This window comes from Lissotriton vulgaris, chromosome 2_1 (assembly GCF_964263255.1).
Source record: "Lissotriton vulgaris chromosome 2_1, aLisVul1.2, whole genome shotgun sequence".
NCBI classification, from domain to species: domain Eukaryota; kingdom Metazoa; phylum Chordata; class Amphibia; order Caudata; family Salamandridae; genus Lissotriton; species Lissotriton vulgaris.
In genome coordinates this window covers 203,985,251-204,012,872 of record NC_141687.1, presented here as the reverse complement: position 1 = coordinate 204,012,872, position 27,622 = coordinate 203,985,251, and the positions used below count along the sequence as shown (strand labels likewise).

Sequence of the window (27,622 nt, the reverse complement as noted above, 5' to 3'; positions counted from 1 at the left end):
CACATAGTGGGAGAAGGAAGGGGTAGGAAGAGACGCGCTCACGCTCCAGATGGCCCCTCGGACGCTGAAAGCTGGCGGCTGCGCGCGTGACCGCGAGCGCTAGGCCAGCAGAAGCCTGGGGTAGCACTTTTAAAAACATACTACAAAATGTTTGGCAGCGCATGAGCTGACTCAGCGAGACCTAAAAATCTCTATGCGTAGCCAGCTCTGGTCGCATCCTCACACTTTATTTTTATTGTTATGGCAGGTGGGGGCAAGATGGACAGCAGAGGGAGGACAGGAGGGGCAAGGAAAAAGAAGTATAGCAGGTGGTGGCAAGTAACAAGATGGGTAGCGGAAGAGTGCAAGCAGCGACACTGACAGTGGGGTGACAAGCAACTACACCGAGGGCAGGAGGGTAGAGCAAGCAACAGTCTGCAGGGTGGGATGGCACAAGCAACAGCACAGACAGCAGCTGGGAGCAAGCAACTATATGGAGGGTGGAAGGGGCAAGTAGGCAACATGGACAGTGGATGGAAGCATTCAACAACACAGACAGTGCGTGGGGACAAGCAAAAACACGAACAGCTGGAGGTGGCATGCAACAACACCAAGGGGGACAAAAGCAGACTGGTAAAACGGAGAGACGGGCCGATAAGAAGCGCGGAGGGGCGATAGTCTTCGAAGACATGCACTCTTATGGAGTGTATCTACAAAGGGACAAAAGTACTTGGTAATGCTTCAGGAGAGGGACAAAGAAGTAATGGAAGCTGGCCTGTGCTGGCCAAAGAGAAGCAAGCAAATGAGAATGACTATGACGCCAACATATGTTAAGCAATGGGCGGTCTCTAAACCCACTGCAAGTTAACAAGATGTCTTGCACGTAACAGTGCAAGTGCTGTCTCAGGTGAGACCTAAAAAGTTGGTAGAAACAAGGCAGAGCTGCCACTGAAAATTGGTATTCTCTGTAACCCCTCTGTAGTGGATTATCAAGGAGGAATTTCTGAGCCGCTTTTTTTTTTTTTTATCTTCTGATTGTACGTGCTTTTCCCAGAGATCCTGACCTACCCACTTTCCTTATTAGCTTTGTGTTTAAATTGCGATTTATGTGATAATTTCGGTCAAAGACACAGTTGATTGGGAGTAGATATCTCACCACGTTGTACAAGGTGCTGAGACTCCTATAAGTATTCTGTTTTTACATCTGCAGCATCTGCAGTCTGGACCAAATGATACTGAACATACAAACTTTAAAATGCTTCAGTTACCCACATTTCTCCAAAAATTAGATGCTTGATACCAAGCAAGCAATTTTTTGTGAAAAGTTGTGCTCCACATATGTAAGCCTTTTTTTGGGTTTAGCCGGGCCTATTTTTGGTCCCAATCCAGCCCAGAGTGCGGGATCCGGATTTCTGATTTGTGCACTGTAGGTCGCAGCCACTGACAATCGTGCATGTCACCAGAGAGGTCACTGTCTTGTGGCGCCCTCAAACATGCAAAGGCACAGAGTCGCTGTTTGGGCTGAAGCACACATTCTGATTTTGTTGCTGAATGGGGATATCAGTCAGGCGCGGTCTACTCAGATGGCACTCTTCTCTGACTATGCTGCTCACAGCTGGTGGAACTTTGTTGTTCATAAAAAAACAGGCATGTTTATGTAGCGTGTGTTCATCCCGAGGCTCACTAAGCGCTATTGACCAACAACAGATGTTTATTGTTATTGGTACCAACAAACAAGAGGTTAAGGGAAAACGGGCCTGGAGCCTTATCTTCCAAGACCAACTTCATGGCTATTTTTCCAAGTTAAAGTCCAACCTATGGTAGTATAGGATGAGCTCTATTCCTTTAGAAATCATAATTTCACTAGATATTCCATGATTCGAAAATAATCCACATTAGTCACTCCTGTTTGATTTAATACAAAATGTGTATTTATTTGGAATTGTTTTACAGCCAACCAACACGTGTTTAGAGGGATAATCCGCTTGTTCAGGGCTGATGTTATCAATTGATATTTGCGTCCATGGAATATTCCTTACGAGACAGTTTATTATATTTAGATCAAAGTTTGCCCCAGTGCAGTATGGGCAGCTGACACTCATTTCTGTTTCCTGTGGTCTTCCACATATTGACGGTCCTAATGACAATACTGTCATTAGTGACTATGAGCTGAATTGAGTCAGGATCTCCAATCGCTAGACACCCTCCCTCGTCTGCTTCAGAGTGCAGCAGCAGGTGTTTTCCCTCCGCCGTGGAATGTAGTCTCTCCCCCCTCAAGCATGTAGTGTAGTGGCAGCTGTACTCCAAAGTACAGCATTTGACCACTTTGATTTAAAGGCATTGCCAACATTTCAGAGAGGGCATTTCCTTCCGGGGGTGGGGGGGGGGGGGGGGGAGGGGGCACAGCTATATGCAACCAACTGTCACCCACAGGTTGTGTATTGGGTTTGAAAAGATGTTCACTCATTTGGGTGCTGTTAGTGGGGCTTTTGTTTCTACCGCAGAACATGGCGTGCAGTGGGCAAGCAGTCCATCTTTGTTGGAGTTTTGCCATGCTCTAGGCCACAGTCTTTAAGTTCTGCCTCTCTCGCGCCACATATTGACCCGCTGGAACTTGTCTGGTCTAGGTCAGGTAAGGCACAAATGTTTCTTCCTGTTCCATTCAGTCGATGTGAATTCAAAACCAGACACTTGCATTTACAATGCATTCTGGCAAACCTGGGGGAGCAGGTGGATGAGTGGTGGAAAAGTGGCACTGACAACACTAAACTCAATGAAGTACCCTAAAACAATAGGCTCTACATGCAAAGACTGACTCCCAGCGTGTGTACCCTGTTGCATGTACATCATACTCAATTAGTGGGGAATAGGTATTGCATATTTATGACATACTAAACAGATTTACATAGGGATGAGCCATTAAGAAGTGCCCACAGGAGTGCAGTTAAAATGGCCTGAACCTCCACTGTTAAATTGTGGCCACCAACCTTTTGTTATGTCATAGGGGCATTGCCACCCATGTTAAGAGTGCCATTTTGAGTGCACCCCATCACTAAACCGAGTCTAACACTCTGTTGATGAGCAACATACTAAAGAAGTTAGCATATTTGTTAGTGGGCTCCAGACATGACATGTTAGTGGACTTCTGACATGGGTCTCCTGCCTAGAATGCATACCACTTTGGTCAGAATGATGAACTTAGGAGCAAGTTGTTATATTGATTGCGTAAACGCCTTTCAGCCCTGCAGCATACCTGCGCTGTACCTGCCCTTTGCAAGGGAAGCTTGCACCGCTTTAGTCTGTGGTGTACTTTTTATGTGTATGAGGAAAGCTTGCCCTAGCCTTTCCTGAACTTACTGAGGGAATCCTGGACCGCTGCTGCCTGTCTGCTGTGTATGTGTGAGGCTCGTGTATTGCTGCCTGCAATCTAACTTTGTGTGAGTGAACCGTGTATCACTGCCTGTGAGGTACTTCTTATGTGTGGTTGGAGCTCACATTGCTGCTGTGTAAGAAGTTCACGATCAGTATATAAGGGATGCTTACATTTACGCCGCTGTAGCTTTCCTATTAGTGCACTTTATAAATCTTTGTGTGCACGTGCGTACACCATAGTCCCCCTCTTCGATTTGTAAGTAAATGTTGCATTACTTCAGCCCTGTGGTACCGTTTGTATGTGCAAGGGAGGCTTACCCTGCTGCCAATACAGTGCCAATTTCGTGTGTGTGGAATTGTTCCTCTTTTATTGCCTTATGATGCCTGTATATTGTGTGAACAGTGGCAGAGCGAGGGTGGTAGGGTCCTCGATTTAGGTATCATCGACTCTTGATGACCAACCACTGCATTCTTGTTTTTCCCTTTTTCTCCGTTTTTTAATGCAATTCTTTTTCAGTTTCTCTTTTCGCTTTCTTGTTTTCTTGGCCTCCCTTTCTCAGTGATCCTTCCAAAATATCGCTAAATTACAGTCATTGTCTGTAGTGTCAGCGGTCAGCTTTATAGCTTTCAGGTCTTCCTTTAAACTCTTAACAGTAAAATGTGTTTAAAATCTTTTATTGAAATTTCACACCAGAGTATATTCACCTCCTGTAATACAAAGTGTTCTAGTGCGATCAAGAGGTGTTTTTCAAATTTCCCTCAGAAGGAAACTGGCCTATCCCAATTTACATTTGAAAATGTTGGCACTGTTCCCAGACCTCGGTCCTCTGTGCCGTCCCTTCGCTGACCAGCTCCAGTTCAAGTCTGTCACAACAGAGCAAGAAGTCGATTATTTCCTGTTTGTGGCTTGTCTGTTGCCTCATAGGAGTGGGAGGGGTAGATGGAGGGAAAACGTCTGCTGAAGAGCCTATGTCCGAAGCTGGGAATCCAAGTTAAGGATGCCCTGTGCGAATCTACACTTTTTAAAAATGATCATGAGCTTTGAGAGAACGTCATGACCTTTGCAAAATTGAAGTTGGAAGAACAAACTCCAGCAAGAGTGGATCTTGTGGAAGAAAATCGTAGCCAAAGCGCACATGTAGGGAAAGATTTCCGACATTTTACAAACCGTGAAGTATATAAAGCTTGCAAAACCTCACGGGCACAATTAAAAAATCACCCACCCCTAAAATTATCGCTGCCCACTGCTTAAAGCCAAATGTCCCGCAAGAAACACCTTCGCAAATATCCTTAAAATATGTCCTAGCGTATAAACGAACACTGCATTTTTCCTCCTGAATTTTGGGTGGGGGTAGGCTCCACTCCGTGTCAGTGTTTCAATTCTTTATTAAGTTTGTTGTGGCAATACAAAGATACAGCACATAGTGCTCACAACGATCACAGTGGCCTCAACATTCTGCGAACCATAGTTGGGAAAAGACATCACACCCCTGTAAGGGACTGGGGTATCAATAACCGGGAATCCTTTGGATACCAGCAGGGAGCGAGACTCGGGGCCTGAGAGTAGAAGAGGAAGAACAGGGAGTGCAAGGATAGGCGGGTGGGGGCACACATGGGACACCCCCAGCCCAGCCCAGTCGGTAGCACACTTCTGAGCATTTAGTGGTGGCTCTGGCTCCGTGAAACATTTCCACTCTTGCTCAAGAGATCATTTTTTGCTGAGTCATGACACAGCTGCCGCCATGAAGGCGAGGCTAGATTTGGCCCTGTGTGGACTGCTCTGGTCAGTTATTACCCAGGACAAAGCTTCTCTTCATGACGGTCTGAAATCAGCCTGCTGACCCAGGGGATTTCCCAGGGAGGGGGGAGTGGAAGTGCAGAGAATGCAGGGAGGGAACGTCGACAGCGCCCTGAATGTACACTTCTGTTTACATAGCTGCTCCCTGGCTGCTGTCTTACAGCAGCCAAATATTTTCTTTCAGAAATGTCAACCACAGTCTTTGTGGTGGGGAACACCCACTCTGATCCAAATGATGCCCTATTACTTGCCCCTAATCTTCATTACCCTTACCTGCTGAATATTCACTTTCGGTTAGTCAGCCAGTTCCCTTATCTGGTGATATGTGATTTTCATTAACCTATATAAATTGCTAAGTCTACTTTTTCACTTGCTGTTGTCTTTGTTTTCTTTTCACTTCAAGGACCTCCATCTAGTGAAATCAGCGTAGATCGGCGTAGATCTCCGCACAGGTTTCAACTGCACATTTTGTTGTTAAAAAAAAAAGGTTTGTAACTGGTACTAAAGAAGTAGATATCGTGATGCACTCACAACCACATTGGTTTTATTTTTTGAATGTGCACCGAAAACCCCACCCAGCAATACTTTCACTTCCGTTTTCTTCTGTGCAGGAAGTCAAATGGTATACAAGCTATAACCTATGGATTGGCAATCCTTATGATATCTTACGTAATCATGAGGCTTCAGTAGCATGATGAGCATGAATGATGTGATCAACAGCAGATTTGTAGTGTTACAGTCTACCATGTCCACTGAGTGCTGCCTTGTGCGGTTGCTATATTCTTAGATGTTTTTCTTTTGATTGAATACATTCATTCATTTAGTAGAACAAAGCTCAAGTCACAATCGGGGCCTTTAAATCTTCTGGATCCTAAGAAGCACCCAGCATTAGTGGTTTGAAGGATCAGGCTCTAATGTAAACAACCAATTTGAATTTGAATTTTGAGCTATTTGTAGAGCGGACATTCACTTGGCAGTTTCTTGGCGCTATAGGATTTCAAACTGTGGAGAAAGAAAGGAGCTATGGGCTGAAGGCTTGCTGAAACAGAAAAGTCTTGAGGTCTTTACGAAACTCCATGCAGGAGGGTGAGGATCTAAGAGGGGGGGGAAGGGAGTTCCAGAAAGTGGGAGCCAGTACCGAAAATTTCTGGCCACCGGATCGTTTCTTCTTGAACCGGGGGATGACTAGCAGGGATTTGGAGGAAGAGCGTAAGTCTCTGGCGGGACTATAATTGATAATGGCAGAATTTATAAACGCGGGGGCAGTGCCTTCCCGAGCTTGAAAGGTGAGGCAACCAAGTTTAAAGAGGGCTCTTTGCTTAATTGGAAGCCAGTGGAGGGCCATAAGAAGAGGGGAGGAGTGATGGAATTTTGATAGGCCTTGCACCAGGCGAGCTGCCTGGTTCTGCACCATCTGGGGGCGTTGAAATGCGTAGGCGGGGGCACCATTGTAAATGATGTTCCCGTAATCGATCTTCGATAAAATCATGGCCATAACAATCAGTTTAAGTGCGGAAGGAGAAAAAAACCGGGATACTTTCCTAATGATGCGTAAAGTAAAAAAACAGGAAGAGACAACAGAACTTATATGGGTGTGGAGTGTCAGGTGGTGATTAAGCCTAATCCCAAGAGTCTTGACAGAATAAGAAGGAGAGGGAGGGGACCAAAAGAGGTGGGCCAAAAGGAAGGTGACCAGGGGTTGCCGCAGCCTCCAGTCAGAATCAGCTCTGTCTTATCCGAGGTTGAGTTTAAGGTGGTTTGCATTCATCCAAGCCCGGATAAACAGTAAGACTGACTGGAAGCTGGAGGCGTCTGGTGAAGAGGAAGAAAAATTAAATATAAGTTGGAGGTCATCAGCATAGTTGTAGACTGTGACCTCCATTTGTTGGAGTGCAAAAATAAGAGGAAAGATGTAGAGGTTAAATAAAAGGGGGGAAAGAGAAGAGCCCTGGGGAACCCCGCTTTGCACCGTGCTAGGTGAGGCTGAGAAGTCAGCCAGATGAACCGCCTGAGTACGCCCCTCCAGGAAGGATCCTATCCAGGTGAAGACCTGTCCCCCTATGCCCGCCGCCTTGACACGGGACAGAAGGATGGAGTGGTCTACCGTGTCAAAGGCGGCGGATAGGTCCAGGAGGTTCAAAGCCTGAGGGGTGTTAGTATCAAGCCCTTTCCTTAGTTGGTCCATAACTGAGATGACCACCTTCTCAGTGGAACGCCGGGGGCGAAAGCCCGCCTGGCAGGGTGCAAGATAATTGCTGCTCTCTATGAAGGAGCTAAGCACCTGGGTGACATGGGACTCTGCTACTTTTCCCAAGTAAGGGAGAAGGGATATAGGGCGGTAGTTTTCAGGGGAAGAAGGGTCGGCTCCTGTTTTTTTTAATATAGGAAAGATTATGGCAGTCTTCAAGGAGGCCGGAACAGAGCCTGAGGTGTAGCAGTTGTTCAAGAGGGCAAGGGCGGGAGATGGACACGCCGAGAAAAACTGGCTGAGGATGCGTGCCGGGCCAATGTCAGCTGGAGAGCCCGACTTGACACGGCTAAGCAGAGAGGACAGGGATTCTCTGGTGAGTGGGGGGATAATAGTGAGGAAGCGGTTATTTTCAGGGGTTTGAGGGGGAGTGAAAGTGAGGGGGGGATGTTGGCTTTGATAAGAGTTATCTTGTCAATAAAAAATTCATTAAGCGAGTCACATAAGACCTGAGAGGGGGGGATCTTGGGTAGGGTTCTATCCGACGATGCCAACTCGTGGACGGTGGAAAATATCTCACGAGATTGGCATTCTGCCGCTAAAATGCGTCCAGAGAAATACTCTTAGCTGTCAAAATGGCTACTTTGTATTCGTTGAGCACGGTAACGAAAGGTTGTCTGCGGGTGGGGGAGTATGCTCGTCTCCAGGCTCGTTCAGCCTGCCTTACCTCTAATTTCTTAGCTTTAAGAGCGGGACTGAAACATTTATTGGCATTATGAGAACGGTTGATAGTCGTCCGCTTCAAAGGGGCCACAGGATCACAGGCACTGGTGAGCCACCGATCAAGTGTGGCAGCCTGGGAATGAAGGTCCAAGCCCGAAAGATCAGGACAGGTGGCAGCTAACAAGTTACAAAGAGAAGGGATATCAACTTTATGCCAATTCCTAGTCCAGGTGTTTTTAGGAAAAGGAAGAGCTGTTTTTTGGCTCAGGTCCAGGGAAAAAGCAAGCAGGGAATGATCCGACCAGGAACAGGGCGAGATGGTAGGGATGGACATTGGAATGTTAAGTGTCCAGATCTGGTCTAGAGTATGGCCACGGATCTGGGTGGGGCCTTGAACGTGCTGGGTAAAATTAAGACTAAGGAGCGATAGAGTAAAATCTTTAGAGGTAGAGTCCTCGGCAGGGTCGGTAGGCCAGTAGTTAAAATCGCCCAAAACCAGAACAGAAGCGTTGTTAATCACCAGGGTGGCTAGTAAGTTCTGAAAGGCGGAAAGGAAGTCTGGGGACGACTGAGGAGGTCGGTAGGTTAATACGCAAGTGACCGGGGTCGTGAGGAAGGTAGAACGCGCTACAAGGCAGTCGGCTGCTGGTAGTTTGGGCGAGGCCAAAGTCTGAAAATGGAACTCCTTGCGGGCAATCAGAGCTACCCCACCTCCTGCTTTGCTCTCAGGTCGATCGGCGCGGAGCATGGAGCATGGAGTAGTGAGGAGGGAGGGAGGCAAGGACGCTTGGCAAGGAGTCGGGCCTATACCCAGTTTCAGTTAAAAACAAAAGGTCTGGGGAATTGGAATCCAGAAGGTCATAGATTTCGGTCTGGTGTTTGACAGCTGATCTTGTGTCAAGGAGGAGGGCAGTAGTGGTAGAAGGGGGGAGTTTGTGTAATGGGCATGGGAGAGACAATGCCAAGCTTATGGGCATAGGACAATGTGGCCTGATTCAGTTGCCAATTGGCTTTTAGAGAGCACAGTTGATCAGAGGTGTAAGTGAGGAATTGCGCAGAGTGTTGTGCCCCGTGTCTCGGTCGAGCGCGGACGGGCGCAGACGGGCTTGCCTTAGGCAATAGGAATCTTTGATTGTGGAATCCTATCCGAGGAATCGTGCGAATATATATTTTTGTGGGTATTAATGGTTTGCAGCTGTTCATTAAATGTAATTAAAAGTTGTCAGTCGCTAGACATTCGCAGAATAGAAGCTGTCCATTTGGGAGAGCTTCAGCTGTGAAAGTGGCAGCTGTGGCTATTATGGGGTGCAGAGAGCTTTTCCATGGTTCCCCCTTTCAGAGAGTGGCACTTCTTGTTTACATTTTGCAGTCCTTATCCCTATCAGATGTCCCAATATTGGAATTTTGAAAATGCAGAGATGGAGGTCGGCTTTCTCTTACAAGCCTCATCTTCTGCATTTGGTGTCCACAAGCATTCACAAAGTATATCCTGTCACATAAAAATTCAAAAGGCAGTATTTCTGCAGTTGCGTGTCCTTGCACGCTTTGTTTGGTTAGTTTGATACATAAGAACAACACAGAATTGGCCGGGTGGCAATGCAAATGGTCTGCATAATCCAATAATGTTATAAAGTATCTCGCACACGGTTTGCTGTAGGCAAGTAACAAGTATGTGGTGAGGTTTTGTAGGTGGTAGCTCCTTACAACAACATTTGAGGCAGTTGCATGGTGAGCCTAAGGCAGTATTAACCCCTTCGATGCTCATGACGAGCTCAGCTCGTCATGTGGTACACCTCTCGTACACTCATTCGAGCTCGTCATGAACAATGGGAATAAATAAGGGCCAGCACAGGAGGGGAATACCATCAGCATTGATGGTGTTAAGCAAATTACCCATGTTGTGAGCGTAATGGAACTGCAAGTTAATGCTCCTGGGATACATGAAGTCTGTGCAGCAGGGGCTTGAGATGAATGTGAGAGTTCTCCATATCTCGTGAGACTATTGGCAATAATGAGCCCATGTAATGTGTAGTGAAGTGTGTGAGGAAATCTGCTAAGAATAAGGCTTCGTAAGCAGGTCGTGACCCGAAGAAATTGATTCCAGTAGTAGGACCTTGCCTGTATGCTTTTATACACCTCAGTATAGGTTGTTAGTGTAACACAGCTCAGTTCACCACTAACTACATTTTAGTTCACAATTCTGTAATTTAATCAAAATCTGTGACCTAAACGCAACAGATGTTCATAATTAACAATAGTCTCATTTGGTCTCTTGAATTGGTAGCTCGTTTGTTGCCTGATGGCTAGTTATTGCAGCAGGACAAAAGAGAATACTAAATATTGATGCTAAGGTCAGCGCAAATTGTGTTTTATGTGGTTAGCGTTTTGTCTCTAGCTGATGTCTTGATTACATAGGTTTTCATTACCCAGTTACACCATCTGGCTATGTCCCGGTGTGGAACCCTTAAAGCTACTTTTCTTTTAATTTCGAGAAAGGCCTGTCATATAGTACAACCTTCTACTATACACTGCGACGGTGAGGCGATTATGTAATTTGTAAGGTAAAATATCATACAGCCGGACACCCTTTTATTCCTTAAGGATCTGTTCTTGCATCTTTAAAATTATGGATCCTCATCTTCTGAAGCGCTAGTTGTGTGTAGTTTAAAATACATTTGCTGCTTTTTAATCTGAGAAGGGCGAGCGCCTGCTTACAGTTCAGGCAGGATGCCTCTTGAATTATTATTATTATTTTTTTTAACTCTTTTTATTGGTTTTTCCAACTTCAACACAACTGATGTCAAGGACCACCAATAAATGACATCATATCTGACCGCTTCCGGTACACCATATTGCCACATTGACAGGGAACTGCCAGATGCCACATATTGCTGTTACATATAATCTTTTCTGGGGGCCCTCCTACCCTTGTTGTCTGCATTATTCTTTAACCCTGCAATGTTATCCTTTTCTTCATGTATCCCACACGCTCTTCCTCAGAAGACTAAAACGTTGTCTTATATATCCCTTCCTTTGGACCATATATTATTAAACTTCCTGGGGCAAACTCTTGCTTTGTATACTGTGACTTCCGCCTGCATGCACCAGTTCATGTTATTTACCCAGATGGCCGGGCGCTCCACCATTTTAGCTCCCCATAGCAGTACAATTTCTCTTTTGGCCGCGCAAAACCGGATGCCTCGTGAATTCTAAGGAGGACATTGGTATGGTATGGAGATGATAAAGAATCAGAAATTGCTACATTGTCTCTCACACACGAAGCACTGATTGTCTTTTTTCAGATTATGCAACTTCTTTTGGATCTAGTGCAGACTTTACCAATTTCTTGATTTCTTGGTGCCCTTTGGTTGTGTTGCAGACAGTTTCTGGTTGTGGGTTTGCCAGACATTTCATGTCCCTCATGTAAAAATGTAAATGTAGTGCTTATATAGCACACAAATCACCCCCGAAGGGGTCTCAAGGCGTCGTACACATACCACAGTGGAATCCTTCCTGGCCTTTCCCTGTGAAGTGCCCACTCCTGGGCACCCCCAAGGTGAAGCCAGGCATCCTAGCGCTGTTGGGGCCGTTGTGGAGATTAAGCAAGCTATTGCCCGGAGTTGCAGAGTGGGACCCATGATTAGAATAGGCACCGAGGCGAGAATTATCAGGTCCGGGGAAATTGAGCCCAAGACCCGCCGAGGCGGAAATTGAACCCTGGTCTGGGCCAGACCTCTGCATCAGGGTCTGCCGCTCTAACCATTGAGCCACTCTTCTCCACTTCTCATGTCCCATACAAGTATGGGTGAAGTCGCATTAGATTTCACAATAACTCTTGTGAGTGTTAACTGTATCAAGAATTATTTCTGCAGGTCACTCTGTAGGGGGAAGCTCAAGTCTTGCCGCTTTCCACCTAATTCAGTGGCTGCGATTGTCGGGTTTGGAGTCTTGGCTGATTGCTGCCCAGGTTGAAGGGTCATGAGCTATTTGGTTTCGTGTCACAACCTTTACAGTGTTATATTTGTACTTTTTCCAATTCTTGTCTTTGGTGTTTTGTATTTGTCAGAGCCTGTTCTGTCGTAACTATCTGTTCCCGATTTCCCTATTTAATTGCAGCTCAAATAGATTTTCTCAACATCATTCAATTGGTTTGTAGTTTCTTGTCCTATAGCGTTCTTTGTCTGAGATATACCAAAATGGTGTTGCACTGTATCAAAAGTTCTCTTCTTCGAGTTGCTCTTGTTCCTCTGGTAATGTTGTTCCACTACTGCCTGAGAACTCCAAACTCTCCTGTCCCTTATTACTAGTAGAAATAATTACCTTCAGATCTCAATTTTGGGAAAGGAGGGAGGGCTAGGCAGCTGCTGATTCTGATATTCTACCTGTATATTTTTTATCCATATAGTTCCCATCCTGTCAGACTGAAATCAGTATAATATATTTCAAGCGAAGTTCTAGAGCTTGAGGTAATTATTTGCTCTCCAAATTGTTCTGCTTTATCAGTAAGCGCAGTGCTAATAGGGCCATTCCCCCACCAAAATAGTCAGAGTTGAAGCTTTGTTGCAAGTGCAATGGTCAGATGTCGATTACAGACCCCCATGATCACTGTGGTGCCTGGGTTCGAGGTGTGATGTTAGATCTTGCAACCTATGCCTCAAAATGACCCTTTAGGCAATTGAGGGGAGGTCAAACGCTTCATGGCCTGGGCCAAAGATGATCGCTGCCGATTGAGGTCTCTGTCCCTAATGAGGTCCCCTTCACAAACCTCACTCTCATCATAGTCTACCAGAAAGAAGAGGAGGCAAAGGAAAAATAATCACTTTGATTCAACCAGTAGGTATTAGTAGTAGTCGATGCCAAAGGATAAGTCCCTACTACTCAGTCACTCAGTGTCCCCCATATCCTTCTCTTCCAGAGCCAGAATTGGTGGGAATTTCTCTAGAAGACCCACCAGCACAACTTCAGACACTGATACATTTCATGTTACTGGGGTCAGGCTACCCTGAGTTACCTGCGTGGGGCCCGACCTAACCTTATTCCTCCATGCTGTAATGGAGATGAGGCAGGCATTGATCCCAACTAGAGCACCTCGCAGCCCCTGGGGACCGACCGCAGCTCTGCTTAGGGGTTCTCTGATCATCCTACTGGCTCCATTGGAACCACTTCTGGCCCTGTACGATATTGTACCGGGGTCTTCTCCAGTTCCTTTAGCTTTGGTGCCAGTGTCTGCGATCCTCTACCTCACCCACTGCCTTGGCCTCCTCCTCAAATCCTTCAGAAAGTTCAATTAGTCCCAGTTGAGACTCTTAAGTGGATGGAGGCTCAGTGTTTGCCCTAGGAGGACAAGTGCAAAGAGGAATGTGTTGGTGCCCTCCAAAGATATTGGAACACCACGCATGAGGTATTTGGCACAGATTCAGATCCCTGCCAATTTTCTCCTCACATTGTCTTCAGATACATAGGACAAAGAGCCCATCAACCGCTTCAAATATCAGAGATAGGCGATTTGTTACCCCTGCAGAATATAAGTGGGCTGATATGTCTCCTAATATAGACATAGACCCGCCTCAGGGTCCTGCCCAAGCTTACCACATCGGCAGAACCACTACATTTAATGAGGCACTTCTAAAATCCGTGAAAGGGTCTGGACCAAACCATCCATTGACTTGGTAGTCAGTGGCACAGTAACAAAGTGGTGCAGGTCAGCTTTCCTTTCAGTGCACCCTTCCCCAGGAGTCCAGTGGTTCAGGCTTTTATAACCACTAAACTTAATCCCGGCTCCTTCCCCACGTATCCACTGGATAGCGAGTGTAAAAAGTTAAAAGGAGTAGTAAAAATTCCTTCATCGCCATCTGTCTGCTTGGATGCTATACTTATGGCTTATTGGATGTGGCTGCAGTGGTGGTGCCTAACTTCTCTGAATACCCAAGACATCACTTTAAGGAGGTAATCAGAGATGATATGTGTGCACCCAGATATATATTCAGCACTGGTCTGGACACAGAAAATTCCCTGCTAGGGCCATGGGATCATCAGTGGTCATTGCCCTCATGCCTGGCAGTGTTTTGCAGGCTTTTTTGGCGGTGTCCAGGCCATGCTTATGGATATGCTGTTTGATGGCAAGGGTCGCTTCGGAGACCAGGCAGATGTGGTGCTGGAATGCTTTAAAGTGGAAAGGGCAACAGCGAGGGCTCTATGACATGAATCCCAGGTGAAGGTTTTTGTAGTTTTCGAACATTCAAAGGAGCTGTAGTTTCACCCCACCCAGACAGTGTAACAGCAGCAACACAAGGGCAGAGGCAAAGGAAGTGGCCACCAGAACCAGCTCCTATCCTCCTCGACCAATGAAGCCTCTTCATCTCTAAAGGAGCATGTGTGGCCCCTGGGAGGACTGTGTAACGTCTTTTCTATAGGCAATTGGCGTATCGCTGTGATTCCCAGGCGACAAGATGCAAATACATCACTCCATAACCATTAAAAGTGAAAAAGTCTGCTTTGATCGAGCACATCTGGACACTGAATAATCAACCCTTAGGCATACGTCTTATGTTATGGACTAAAACAACTCTTCCTCACTGATTCATGAAAATTTGCCTGACCAAATCCCATTTTTAATATCCTACCGTACTCCCACTTTCTCTGCCCAACTAACACACACTCCAACCCTGTCCTACTAGTCAGTGGTCTACTGTAAAATCACCCCATCAGCCCCTGCTGCTCTTATGTGCTCTGTCTCCTTTCTCCCTGACCAGGCCCCCAAAGTCTCCGGGCTGTGATTGTCCATCCACTCCCCGTAATAAACCCCCTGATATCTATTTAATGCTGACCAACAGAAAAACCCTGACAAGGAGATTTCCTACCCCCGAACAACTAACGCCCCCTCCATTTTCTTTTCTGAAAACAATTATATTTGATCAATACTTTTAGCCTCAGATGCCTAACCTTAGAATATTCCCCAGACAGCAGACTGGATCCAGAAAATCTGGAGGAGTACCTCTTCATGCCGGCTCTTCATGCCGGTAGGTGGGTTCAATCGGCTATGCGTCATCTGCACTGGTTGGGATGTGTGCTGTGCCTATGTAGGTACCACCACAGTGTGCTGAAATCAGAACTTTTCTTTCTGGGCCCTCACCCAGATGGCTACCTCAGTCCATTTGTTTAAACAATTTTTTTAAAGCTTTGTCGAATCTTTTTGAGCTTTTGCTCCAAGTGTGCAAATAGGGATGTTCCCTAAAAAACCTGAAGGGTTTAAATCCTGTGGTTCATGTCACAGGCAGTTGTCTGTGAGAGGCCGTCACCTAGTTTGCCTCTGGTGCCTGGAACTCTAAGACCTGCCCCGACTGTTGAGCAGTGAACCCTGACCAATGGGTAGCGCAACCCCAGAAGCTCTTGGCCGCCTGTTGACTGTCAACTCTGTGACCACCAGGACCTGATCTAGCGAAAGTTCTCCGTCGTGCTCGAAGAGCTGTTCCCAGCGCTCGTTCTTGTGCTCCAAGTCATCATCAGGTAATGTGCATAAGGAATCCAAAAAGTCAAAGAGCTCTTTAACTTCACTGCACTGATGTCTTCGAACGAGGCATGGGAACAACAACACAATTCTAGGTCCTCTCCCATGCGTCATCCAAAGAGCTGGAGTCTGCTCCATTCCTCCCAGAATTTCCCGCAGCAACCCGCACCCAGTTAAAGCTGTTTTATGAGGCCATGCACTGCCTCTTTTGGCGGGCCAACCATCTGAATTCCCTTCGGGAACCAGAGGTTCAGCGGGTGCCCAGTCCTCCGCCGGGACCCAAAAAAGAGCATTGTCGTCTTACATTGATTGCACCAAAGAACATCAGCTGGACGATCAAATCTTCATTGAGTTCGTTGGGGCAAAGAAAGGGAAGGCCGTGGAGAAGCGGACCATCTCCAGGTGTATTGTGCGCTGTATTAAAATTTGGTACACATTGGTGAAGAATCAAATTCATTTCACCAGAGCAAAGGTGGAGATCACTGCTTAAGCTCGTAGAGTCCCCGTTCTGGATATTTGTCAGGCTGCTATCTGGGCTTCTCTGCACATGTTAACTAAACAGCTTCTGCAAACTGTTTCTTCTAGCTTAAAGGTCCCTATAGGACCCCTTAAGATTCTGAAGTCCAAAGTTAGGGCTCTTAACTCGACCCTCTTGGCCACAGAGAGCCAACGGAGCTGCCTCAGGTGGGGGAGATGTGATGGCGAAGAGGGACCTGACAATGATCTTAGCTGCCGCTTTCTGAATTATTTGCAATCTATGGATTAGAAAGGCTAGCAGCCCAAGTTTAAGCTGTTGGCATAATTCAACGGCGAGGTCACCAGCGCATGGGCAATGAACTTTCTGCTTTCCTCCGGGAGAAAACGCAATAGGTTTCTGACAGATCTTAATTTAACAAAACAGGCGGAGGAAATATGCCAGATTTGAGCTGTAAAAGAAACATCGGCATCAAACCTGATTCCAAGATTTCTAGCAGAAGAGACCAGGCCTGGTGGAGGTTTCAAATCTGAAGGCCACCAGAGGCAAGATGTAGGCGGTGTCTACTGACTGAAAAAAGAGTACCTCAGTCTTGTCTGCGTTCAGTTTCAAGAAATTGCTGTTCATCCACTTTAAAGTTAAGAAAAGCATTGACGGAGTGTTCCTTAAATGAAAACACTAACTTCCTGTTATCTACATAAGAAACAATCTTCACTACCCAGGTTTCAAAGAGAATAGCCAAAGGGGCTAAATATGGAATTAAAAGAAACTGGCTCAGAGCCGAGCCCTGTGGCACTCCACAAACCAACGGTCTGGCTGAAGATGAAAAAGGACGGAGGAAGACCAGTTGAGATTGGTCTTCTAAGAAGGACCGCAGCCTGGATAGCACCGTGCCCTGAAAGCCAAGATGACTTAATCTCTTCAGCAGAGTTGGTTGGGCTATTGTATTGAATACTGCTGACAGATCTAGTAGTACTACCATAGCGGAAGCACCAACGTCTCTCTGAATGTTTCAGATACTTCCAGTAGTGCGATCTCCATGCTGTACCCTGCGCGGAAGCCGGATTGCGTATTATGCAGCAAACCATTGGCCTCTAAAAAGGAGGACAATTGGCGCTGAAACATCTTTTTTAGGATTTTCGCTAGTGCCGATAACAATGAGATGGGCCTAAAATTGCTGAGCACTCCAGGGTCCACATTGGGCTTTTTAAGCAGAGGCAGCAGAAACACCTGTTTCCATACTGCACGGACTATGCCTGATTTCCGAGGGGTATTCCAGATTTGATTCAGCAATGGATTTACACTGGCTGCCACCATTCTGAGAAATTGGTTTGGGCAGGGATCCTCTGGGGAGCCAAATCTGCACTTCAGAAGCTCCTCAAGTGAGCCCTTCGGGTATTGGAAGAAATTCTGAGACAGTAGCCGGAGGGTTGTTGGATGATGGTTGTTGGTTCTTGTCTAGACCAGCTTCTGATGGAAAAAAAGTGTAAGGTATTTGTATTTCTTCCTCAAAAAAAATCAGAAAGGCTAATGCAAAGAGCAGAGGAATTAAGAAAGGCACTTTTCATCACTTCTGGAGTTGTGAAATATTTTACGATATTGAAGATTTCTTTAGACAAGTTCTCTGCGTTCTGTATGGGCCTCGACAAATATTCTCTCATCTTATGTTGTATAAGTATGCATACTTTTTCAAGAGCCTCCTTCTAGGCAGATTTAGCTGCAGAATTATATGACCTTCTCCAACAGTGCTCCAACCTTTTACATAGGCTTTTCTCTGCTCTAAGTCCTGCAGAGAACCAGGGGGCTGACGGCTTAGGTCTCTTGGCTATAACTGTTTTTAAAGGGGGCGAGCATGCGTAGAGCATTAGAGACCCATAGATTAAAGCTGATTGAATCTCTGTCCGGGTTGCCTGTCAGGAGTGGCAAAGTTTCTTGACGGGCGGGCCAACGGCCTCCGCCATGTTTTTCCACCGTTCCTCCTCTTTTTTTTTTTATGTTTTGCGATTCATTGGCTGGTTGCCTTCGCCACAAAAGCTGAGAGGGACAAGAAAATGATCTATCCATAGCAAGCATATGGGTGCCTCTATTCTCATACTGGAAATATTTGAGAAGATTGAGTCCAGCCAGAGTATGGCCCGCCCTATGGCTTGAGGAGGTAACTAACTGGGTTAGGTTGAGGCCAGCTAAGGTCAAGATTAGTTGGGAACCCTGAGGGCAGATCGGGAAATCGGCATGCATATTAAAATCTCCCAGAACCGTGAAGTTAGTGTAATGGAACGTCAGTTGGGCAATGTAATTGCATAGTTCCGGCACACAGCTATTAGGGCAGTCCGGCGACTTATAGACCAGCATGCATAAACCTTTATTGCTGTCCTAACATAACATACACACATCATAAAGTAAAATATTCCATTCTGGAATCATGGTACAGTAAATATAGCCATGGCAACAACCATCTTCCTCCTTTAGGCTGCGACACGAAAAAGAAACTTCAATTTGAAACAGCTTAGGACATTTGTAACAGAGTCATCAACAGGAAGGATTCCAACATTCCCTTGAGGTCTGGTCCAATCATAAACTGTTTCACATGGGAAAAATTATAGATTAATAAACTTTCCCTATGACTGGTATGCACAATCCTAGACTTTCCATATTATGGTGCTCTTCTTTTTTTCCTTTTTACCAAATCAAATTTTTTACCTTCTTTATTATATTGCCTCACCTTACCCATATGAAAAACACAGGGTGAGGTGGGTGGGATAATGATCGCCTCCATTATCTTTAATGAAATCAAGATTCTCTCTGTATGTTAATTGGAGAATTGTCATTTCATTACAAGACCGGAGGCTATCATTACACATGTTTAAAGATGTCTACAACTAAATTGCTTACATGCTTCACTGGCCTCAAATACAAAATTGCAAAGGTCCTTGCATTCGACCAATCTGACGTTTTAAGGATCTCAGAGAGAGTACCACCAGTCCAGGATTCCTTTTTGGCATTTGCACCTCTTGCTGAATGTGCATCAAATGGTGATAAGTCTATGGCTGCTTCACTCACAATTGCTCTAATCCACCTGGCTGTAGTGGCAGTAGATACTGCTTTGTGCAGTTTCATACAGGATATTAAACATTGATTATCATCATCATGTCTAAATTCCAGCATCCTCTGCTCATTTACTTTCATGCAATTTATCACACACAGTATTAGGCAATTCTGAAATGAAGGATAGAAAACATGACCAGACATATTCTTTGTCCTTTTCCAAATATCGAAATGAACACCATCTGATGAATAACCCTGTTGCAAATCTCTAGAACTTTAATATCAGAAACCCTTCTGAAAGATACTAAGCCGAAAAGAGTTGCCAATTTCTGAGAAATCTAGCTTAAGGAAAGATAGCAATTACCTGGCCATGAGTCAAAAAGGTTGAACACTAAATAACATACAAATAGGGAAGTATAGTGAGGCTTAGTGGGGTCGCCTAATCCTTATTCCCTTCATCATCCTACATATCAGTGGATCGCACATAACTGTGATGTCACCTACCAAGGCATGGCCTGTTGAGACTCCCAAACTATGGCAATTAATGGTCCTGTAAATTAAACCTGACTGAAATGGTTTGGCTAGATAATTGGCCACATCCATCACAGGAGCCTCCATGGGATCCAGACCCCTTTCCATGCACTGACGACACCATCTACACTAAACCCCCTTATATCTCTTCCTAGTACCAGGTGCAACCAAATCGTTCAGTAAATCTTTGGCCTTTCCTTAAAGACCTATAAATCTTGAAGAGCCCCTGGTATATTACAAACAAGAAGGTCCAGCTTTCCTTCTACTAACAAAGGATGCTCTTCCCCATCTCTGCCTATCACCAAACCCTGATGTACCAGTATAAAATGAGGTACCTGCACTGCAAGATCCATCACTCCTGGGAGCCAAACTTGTGAAGTCCAACAGGGGTCACTAGCACTAACTCACACCCTTCCTTCCGAACCTTCCAAAGTACCCTCTGGATCATGGCAAATGGTGGAAAGGTTATAAGCCCTTCCTGTGTATCAATCCTGAACAAAGGCATCCTCTGCAAGGGCTATAGGTCTGGTCTCCAACTGAAATACCTTGACACCTGAATTGTGAGCCTGCTGGCAAAAACATCTAAATCTATTGGGCCCCAAAGATCCTGAACTTTCCTGAAAATCTGCCAATTGCTGAAATCCCTGAGATGACAAGTATTCCAATCTTCTCTCTGATTCTGCTCGCCCGGAATGCGACCTGCTGTCAATATAATGTTGTGTTCCCAACAGAAATACTATATGTCCCTTGCTAGCTCGGCTAACTGCTTTGACTTCGAACCTCCCAGACAATTGATATATAAAGCTGCAGAGACATTGTCCTTGCGTTTAGAACCACACTGTTTGCCAAATGAACCTTGAAGCTCTTCAAACGATTCAATCCAGCCATCAACTCCAAACAATTTATGTGCAATGAACTGTGTAGGCTTGACCAACATTCCCATGTCTCTAGGTTTTTCAGACTGGCTCCCCACCCCAGATAACTGCAATCTGTCTCTATAATAAACTCTGAAATATTTCAAAAATAGCTTTGCCATTCCAAAGCTCTATACTGCTCAACCACCACTTCTGGTCCGTTTGTGCGTCTGGGTATAAACCTATTGAATCTACATACAATAAGCTCTCTCATAATCTAACTGTCTTTAATTTGTGAAGGGCCCAGTAATGCAGGGGGCCTGATAAAACAGGTTGGATAGATGAGGACAGGAGGCCAATAGTCCTTGCTAAGTCCCAGGGAGGTACAACCTCCTTTCCTAAAAAAATCTTTATAGGAGGTAAAAGTAGCTGGAATTATAGCATATCTACCTGAAAGTCAAGAAACTACAAGGACTGACTCTGTTCCAATACTGATTTTTTTTGTGTTGAAAATTTCTATTGAGTTTTACAATATAATTAGGGCTCCTGGTTTTATGATATTTATTTTTTTGTCATTTCCGTCTGTATATATCCATATTTCTTTTTTGCCAACTTTATCTGTATTTATCCATATTTAATATGGGTTTTGTGAAAAAAGTAAAGCTGAATCTGGTATATTTCCACATGTATTTAACCAATAAATATGCAGTCATGCTTGAATGCCTGCCAGGTTTCAGTGATATGAACACCCGCATAAGATAAATCAATGCACTTCCATGAAAATATGCACATTTCGGTATCAGCCTTGTGCATTGCTACTGCTGTTTAAGTCTCTTTACTAAAATGACTTTCTTTTTTAACCCCCTTACCTATCAATCCACACAGTATTTGGCCTGGCAGTCATGGCAAAGTGTATTTAAAATCAGTCAAAAAGCACCCAATTTCAATCTTTCCACATTTAAAAATAAATACAGACAAGAAAATAAATGTTTGTCTGTATTTACCTGTAAAAATCAGCAAAAACAGAAAACAGGGAGCCTTAAATATAATGCATGTTGAAAACAAAATAAGGCAGCATAAATTGTTAATACATACTTCAAAAATACTATAAGAATAAAAGATAGCAATGGATACATAGCCCTTGCTGGTGAATACAAGCGAGTAAATATGGAATATATAAATAGGCATATTATAAATAGATAATTAAATAAATAAGTTCCTTTGTCAAACAAAGATGGTCCAGTAACTCTGTCTTTACTGACTCGGCAACAGGATACCATCCAAATATATTATTAATTGAATTTGTTTCTCCCTCAGAGAGGCCACCACAGGCCATAGAACCTTGGTAAAACACCACGGAGCAGAGGAAAGCCCAAAGAGAATACAACAAAACTGGTAAACGACACCTCTCCATTCGAATCTGAGGTATTTCTGTGAGTTTTCTGCCATAGGAATCGTGAAATCCACATTCTTTAGGTCCAGTTTTGCTAACCAATCTTTTCCCTGCAGGATATTCCGTAGAAGATGATTCCCTCCATCTTAAGAAGTGGTAGACCAGGAATTTGTTTTGGTCTCTTAGATTTATAATGGGGCCCCACCCTTTGTCCTACTTTTGTACCAGGAAAGATGTGCTTACAAACCCATTGTTTGAGTCTACCAAATTATTTACTTCACCCTTCTGCAACATTTGAGAAACTTCCAAGTCCACCAGATCCTTTCTCTCTTTTTGAAGGCAGTCTCCTGGGGTTGAGAAGTCTGAATAGTGGTTTCCCATACACCTATTCTGAAACCTGATACCATTTTTAAGACCCCGCGGTCGTTTGTTACCTCTCTCCATTTGTGAACAAAATGTTTCAGCGTTCCGGCATACTAGACTAGGAAAGAACCAGCACAAGTCGCTCCACCAACCTTCAAGTGCTGAGCCTTGAAATCTTGCTCTTTATCCTCTAGGTATTGATTTTTCACTCTACTCTAGAAACCTGATGACGTTTGGAAGCCTCTGCCTTAACCCCTGGAACTTTGAGTGTATTAGTTTTGGATAAGAAAATGGCACCTTCTAACTCCTCGGCCGGCAGCCAGTCCCCTCCTGTCAGGCCTTCCAAAAAAAAAGTGAACCAGATACACGTCTCAAATTATATTGGGCTTTGCTTAAGGTCATAAAGGTGGGCACGTATTTGCCCAATAATTTAATAAATCATGGCCGAAGAGAAAGCCCCCAAAGTCGCCTTCTACTACTCTATTAGGCAGCTCAACGAGTTTTCTACTCTTTCTCATAAGATTAGCCTTCTTTCTTTCAGCCCTGCATTGGCATCACCCAACATGGAGATTGGTCTTTAGCTCCAACCTCTAAGGAGGTCCAGGTCTACTACAGAGTCATTGATATGTACTTCTAAGGCCATGCCCAGTATTCGAGCCAAAGGGCCAAATACATCCAAGAGATAGTCCTGACACTGTTTCAGGCATCATTCCAGGCCTTTCCTTGAGTCCTTACCAAATTTAAATAGGAAGTTTATCAATTCCGGGTCTAAGTTTGGTATCTGGCATGCCTTGTCTATTTCTGGTCTGGGGCATTCGGCCCGCATTAGATTTCGATGTTGCCTCTCAAGAGGTCTTTTTACTCACTGCTTTATAAATTTTGCCACGCGAGTATGTGCCCACCACTCAGAACTGCGTGGGGGTTCAATACAGTCTGGGCATCTCTTTTCCCAAAGGGTCCTTAATTGGTTTTGTGAACGAAGTGCCTTGTAAATCACCATCTAGACTGCCAAAGGCATATGAGCCCTCATCCGGATCAAAGACTCATTTATCAAACCGATTAACATCATCATTGACAACGAATATATTCTTCAGGCTAAGTGAGTCCTGGTAGTCTATTGTGCTGTGAAGGACACCGCGTTCTCTTGTGGTGCAGCGGACACCATTGTTACTTGTAGTGCTATGGCTGCCCATAATATTTGGAGCGCTAAGTGTACCACACATGGAGAACAGGGTTTCCTGCATCTTTGTCCTTGACCCGGTTTTCTTAGTTCTGTCCAGATGTCTTATTTTTCTTAGTGCCTTTCTGCTGTTTTTTGGTTTGTGGATCTTCAAAGACAGAGAAGTACTCCTTCTCATAAGGAGAGCTACTCTTCCACTTAGACGTAGCCTTCTCAACCGCGTCCTTGATAGAGTTCTTCAGACCCTCCTCAAAATATTTCCTAAACATATCCTTACTAACCTCCAACTGAGGGGACTATTTCTCCTCAGCCATGTTGCCTAGATGATAGTAAACTGTACTAGACTTACTTAACTTAAAACTAAAATTATTAATACTACGTCAATCACAGTTAAAAAATTCCAACCTTAAAAGGTATTGTGTTCTATTTAGAAGAATAGAAGTCAAGTCTAAAATATTATATCTGACCCCCAAAACTAATCCTAAAAATCCAAAACAGTAGTAACCCCTATTTTTTTTTTAAGGTACTCAAAGGGCAAAGGAGCGATTGGTGTCAGAGAAAAAACCAGCTGATCGTGAGGCTAAAGCAGAGACAAAGCGGTTACTGTAACCGACCGGAGAGCATTAGCCCAAAGAAAGAGGCGGGTGGAGGAACACAAGTTCTTACTAGCTTGTTGTTAATTTGTCCAAATCCGATTTTGGTAGAGTCCCTGTGTCGGTTTATAAAGCCCATTCGATTCAGATATAATGCTATCTTAACCCAAGATTTAATCAAGCTGTGTATGTCTCCACCAAATGCATTTGTCTGCTACAACTTGTTCAAGTTTTTAAAACGTTTTTTAAAATTATTATAAAGTGTATAAAAATAATTGTTTTATTTATGTATTTTGTATTTGTTGACCTCAGTAGAGGTCTGAATCAAATAAAACTGTTGACTGGGAGGAGGAGGAGGCGGGTGGTTAAAGAAGTCCGCTCTCCATTGCAATGGCAGTTTTCTGAAAGACACCGCACTTATGAGGACCTGCTAGCTGCCGCAACCAGGTGATATTACTGTGAAAGTTTACCGCCGCAGCTGGGCTGACAAGTAAGTGTTGGGATCCTCGATGTGATAGAGCGCGCAGGTCACCCGACTCTTATTTTACCAAATATGCACTCCTGGGCCCATAATGTGTTTTATCACTATATTTCATTGGTCAGGTAACCTACACACAACTATCAGTAATCCTTGTTCTTTTATTCTTATTTCCGTGTACCTGACTTACCACTCCTTGTCACAGGTACCTAAGATCTCAATGGATCAGGAGCTATCAGAGGGTAGGAAGATAACACAAACCAAATACCATATACAATCGAAAAATGTTTGCACTTTTGTAATAACCACAAACGCAAGACGTTTTTAAAAACCTTTATCTAATCATCATTTTCTTCATATGCCATAAGAATGAAATTCACACAGATCAAAACATCTATAACTAAAATCAAGAATATAGTGTAACTATGAATTAAAGTAAGAATCATCTATAAATCGAAGAATAAAGGAAAGGGAAAATAAGGAACACGCTAAATTTTGTTTAACAGATTTTCACAACGTTACTAAAGGTGGGTAAGAAAAGGGAACATACTAATCAATGTTGACTTTCGAAATATACTAACGTTTCAGAGGAAACAAAACTTATCAAGATGTGCTTATTTTCTATAGAAAGGGTAAGAATGGAACATACTATATATGCAAACAGTTCAGTATTTGACTAAAAGTAGGGAGAAGATATGGAACATGCTAGTAAAATACTTTACGTGAGAGTTAAATGACAGAAATTGACATCGGCAAGTTTGCTTTATTTAAGAAATGGGAGAGAGAGAGAAAGTTTTAGATAGACAAACACCCACACAGAATATATTTACCTAGAACAGGATGGAGACTAACCCTGGCCACGGGTCCGCTGGGAAAGGCGGGAAAGGACCCTCAAGGATTTAGGATGCCAGTAGGCGAGCAGGTACAGCTCATGGACAGTCAAGACAGGATAACCCCAGGATTTGGATCAGGACTGGGCTCACCAAAGGGTACGACCAACACCTGCAGCTTCGGATGCAATGCCTGCGCTACTCCCTCTCTGCAAGGAATCTGACAATACCCCGATTGGGTTCTCGAATCTCCCAGCAAAGTGCTTCGCCAGCACTTAAGGTTTCTCCACCCCAGACTGAGTTTGTGGAAATTACGGACAGAGTGCTCTGGAGCTCTCTGTATCAATCACCTATAGAGTTCGTAGGGTCAGTGACAGGTCAGCTATTCAGACAAGTCGGACAATTTCTCTAGCTAAACCTAGGCTAGTTATACTGTTTTTTGGGTCAGTGTACCACCCACCAATGCTGCAAGTGTAAGGATCCCCAACTTCTGTTTGGACAAGAGAGGTGGTTAGGTCATGACACCACCTATAATTTGCACTTTCCCAGACTAAATATTCAATTTCCGAACCCACCCCTTACATTCCAGTTCCCATGGCATAGAAATTCAGAATACAATAGAGCATACAGAAAAACATCACAAATGTATCAAGTGCAGGTACGAGTTGATTTCTTCTCGCTGGGCATGGGTCAGTTTCCCAGGAGCATCTTAGCTTCGGCAGCCAGCTGGCTGAGTTCCACTGCTGCAAGACTCTCTTTTCCCCCATCACGTGATTGGTACCGCACCGCCTTCCAAGATGGAGTGGCATCCCTCTCCCAGGCCCCCGGAGAGTGTTTCATGAAAAGTAAGCGAAAACAATTTAGAAACACAGAAAAAATGAATACACTGTATACCATGATTGGCTATACTACACCCCTTACTTTATAAAAACTATAGCATTAGGAGTTAAGCAGAATGAAACAGCTGTGCTGAAGCAGCAGTGCAAGCGAAGAGCATGTGAGAAACAAAGCAGCCATCTTTAGCAGTACTGCGCATGAGCGACAAGTTCCCTCCAGAACTGCGAGTGCGTCACATCACATGGGTATGACCGACGCATGCGCAGACTAGAATCCCGCAAAGCAGCGACCATTTTATATGCAAGCATAGTTAGGATTAGTAAACACATAGGCAAGCATCACTGGGACACCCTCGTGTAGTGTGAAAGTGCAATATTAATAAGACAAACAGGTTGATTATGACGTTAACGTTATTCGAGGTTCATGAATACAAGCAAGTCGCGTAACGTGCGAATCCTTGCTCCATCAATCCCCTCTTTGATGATATTTACTATCATCACTATTAATGGAACCAGATGCCAACTTTTCCCTTTCACAGCTCACCCATTTCAATTTCTACAAATTTTTGGTTGAGCCTTTTCTCTGCATCCTTATTAGGATGGTTATTCTTCATTCTCTTGTAAATTTTATTATTCAGCTCTTCTAATTCAAGTTCATCAACATTCCGTTTCACTTCTCTCTTATTCACAGCATACTTCTTTTTGCATTTTTGACACTTACAGCAAATTATTATTATTAGCACAATTAAACTTATTCCTGCTATTGGCATCAGTATTTTACTCTCAAGACATTTGCCTATGTTAGAAAACCAACTACCTACAGAGGAGAGACCATCAGTTAGTCTCTTCCAGGCACTGTCAACCTCCAGTGGTTTGAGCTCTTTTTCCAAATTAGTTATGTTTCTCACATATTTCTTAATTTCAACACTTTATCAGGAATGTAAGTGCAACAATGTTGCGCTTTCAACATTCTGCAGACTCCGCCCTCTTTCGCCAATAAGGTATCAAGAGCAAGTCGATTTTGTAAAACCATTGATCTGATCGCAACCATTTCAGTATTGACCAGCAGGAAACCAGCAGCAGTGTCAGTTGATAACCGATCCACCACTGTAGACAATTTGCAAATTCGGTGTGTATTCAGAACCACTCCCTCTCCAGTTATCAGTGCACTAAATATATCACCTAAAATTTCTCCTACACTTTCTCTTTTACTACGTACTAAACCATTAGTATTTTCATTGCTTCCAGCGGCGTCATTCACATGGTATATTTTCGGGAAGACAATTCCAAAATAGCAGCTTCCATACCAGTGATCCAGCAATTTGAAATAAGCCTTGTTTCCACATATATAATAAATTCCGGGAAACACAGGTTCTGACCCATTTTTGAAACCCCAACCTCCAATTACCTTGTAATTGTGTTCGCATTCACTGGAACCAATGAATATATTATTATAATAACTAGTATTTTCTCTATG

At 44.2% G+C, this 27,622-nt stretch overlaps 1 protein-coding gene across 5 annotated transcripts in view; it reads left to right on the top strand.

Moving 5' to 3' along the window:
- RFFL (ring finger and FYVE like domain containing E3 ubiquitin protein ligase) overlaps window positions 1–27,622 on the top strand; it is a 367,730-nt gene that overhangs the window by 48,446 nt on the left and 291,662 nt on the right. Inside the window, exon 2 of one of the 5 annotated variants that reach the window (XM_086954724.1) lies at window positions 21,790–21,867. The exons of 3 other annotated variants lie outside the window; for them this stretch is intronic. The gene's annotated coding sequence lies outside the window, so the exon portion shown is untranslated. Of the gene's footprint in view, window positions 1–21,789; window positions 21,898–27,622 lie in introns of all 5 variants that reach the window. One more of the 5 variants, XM_086954725.1, reaches the window with a different exon arrangement.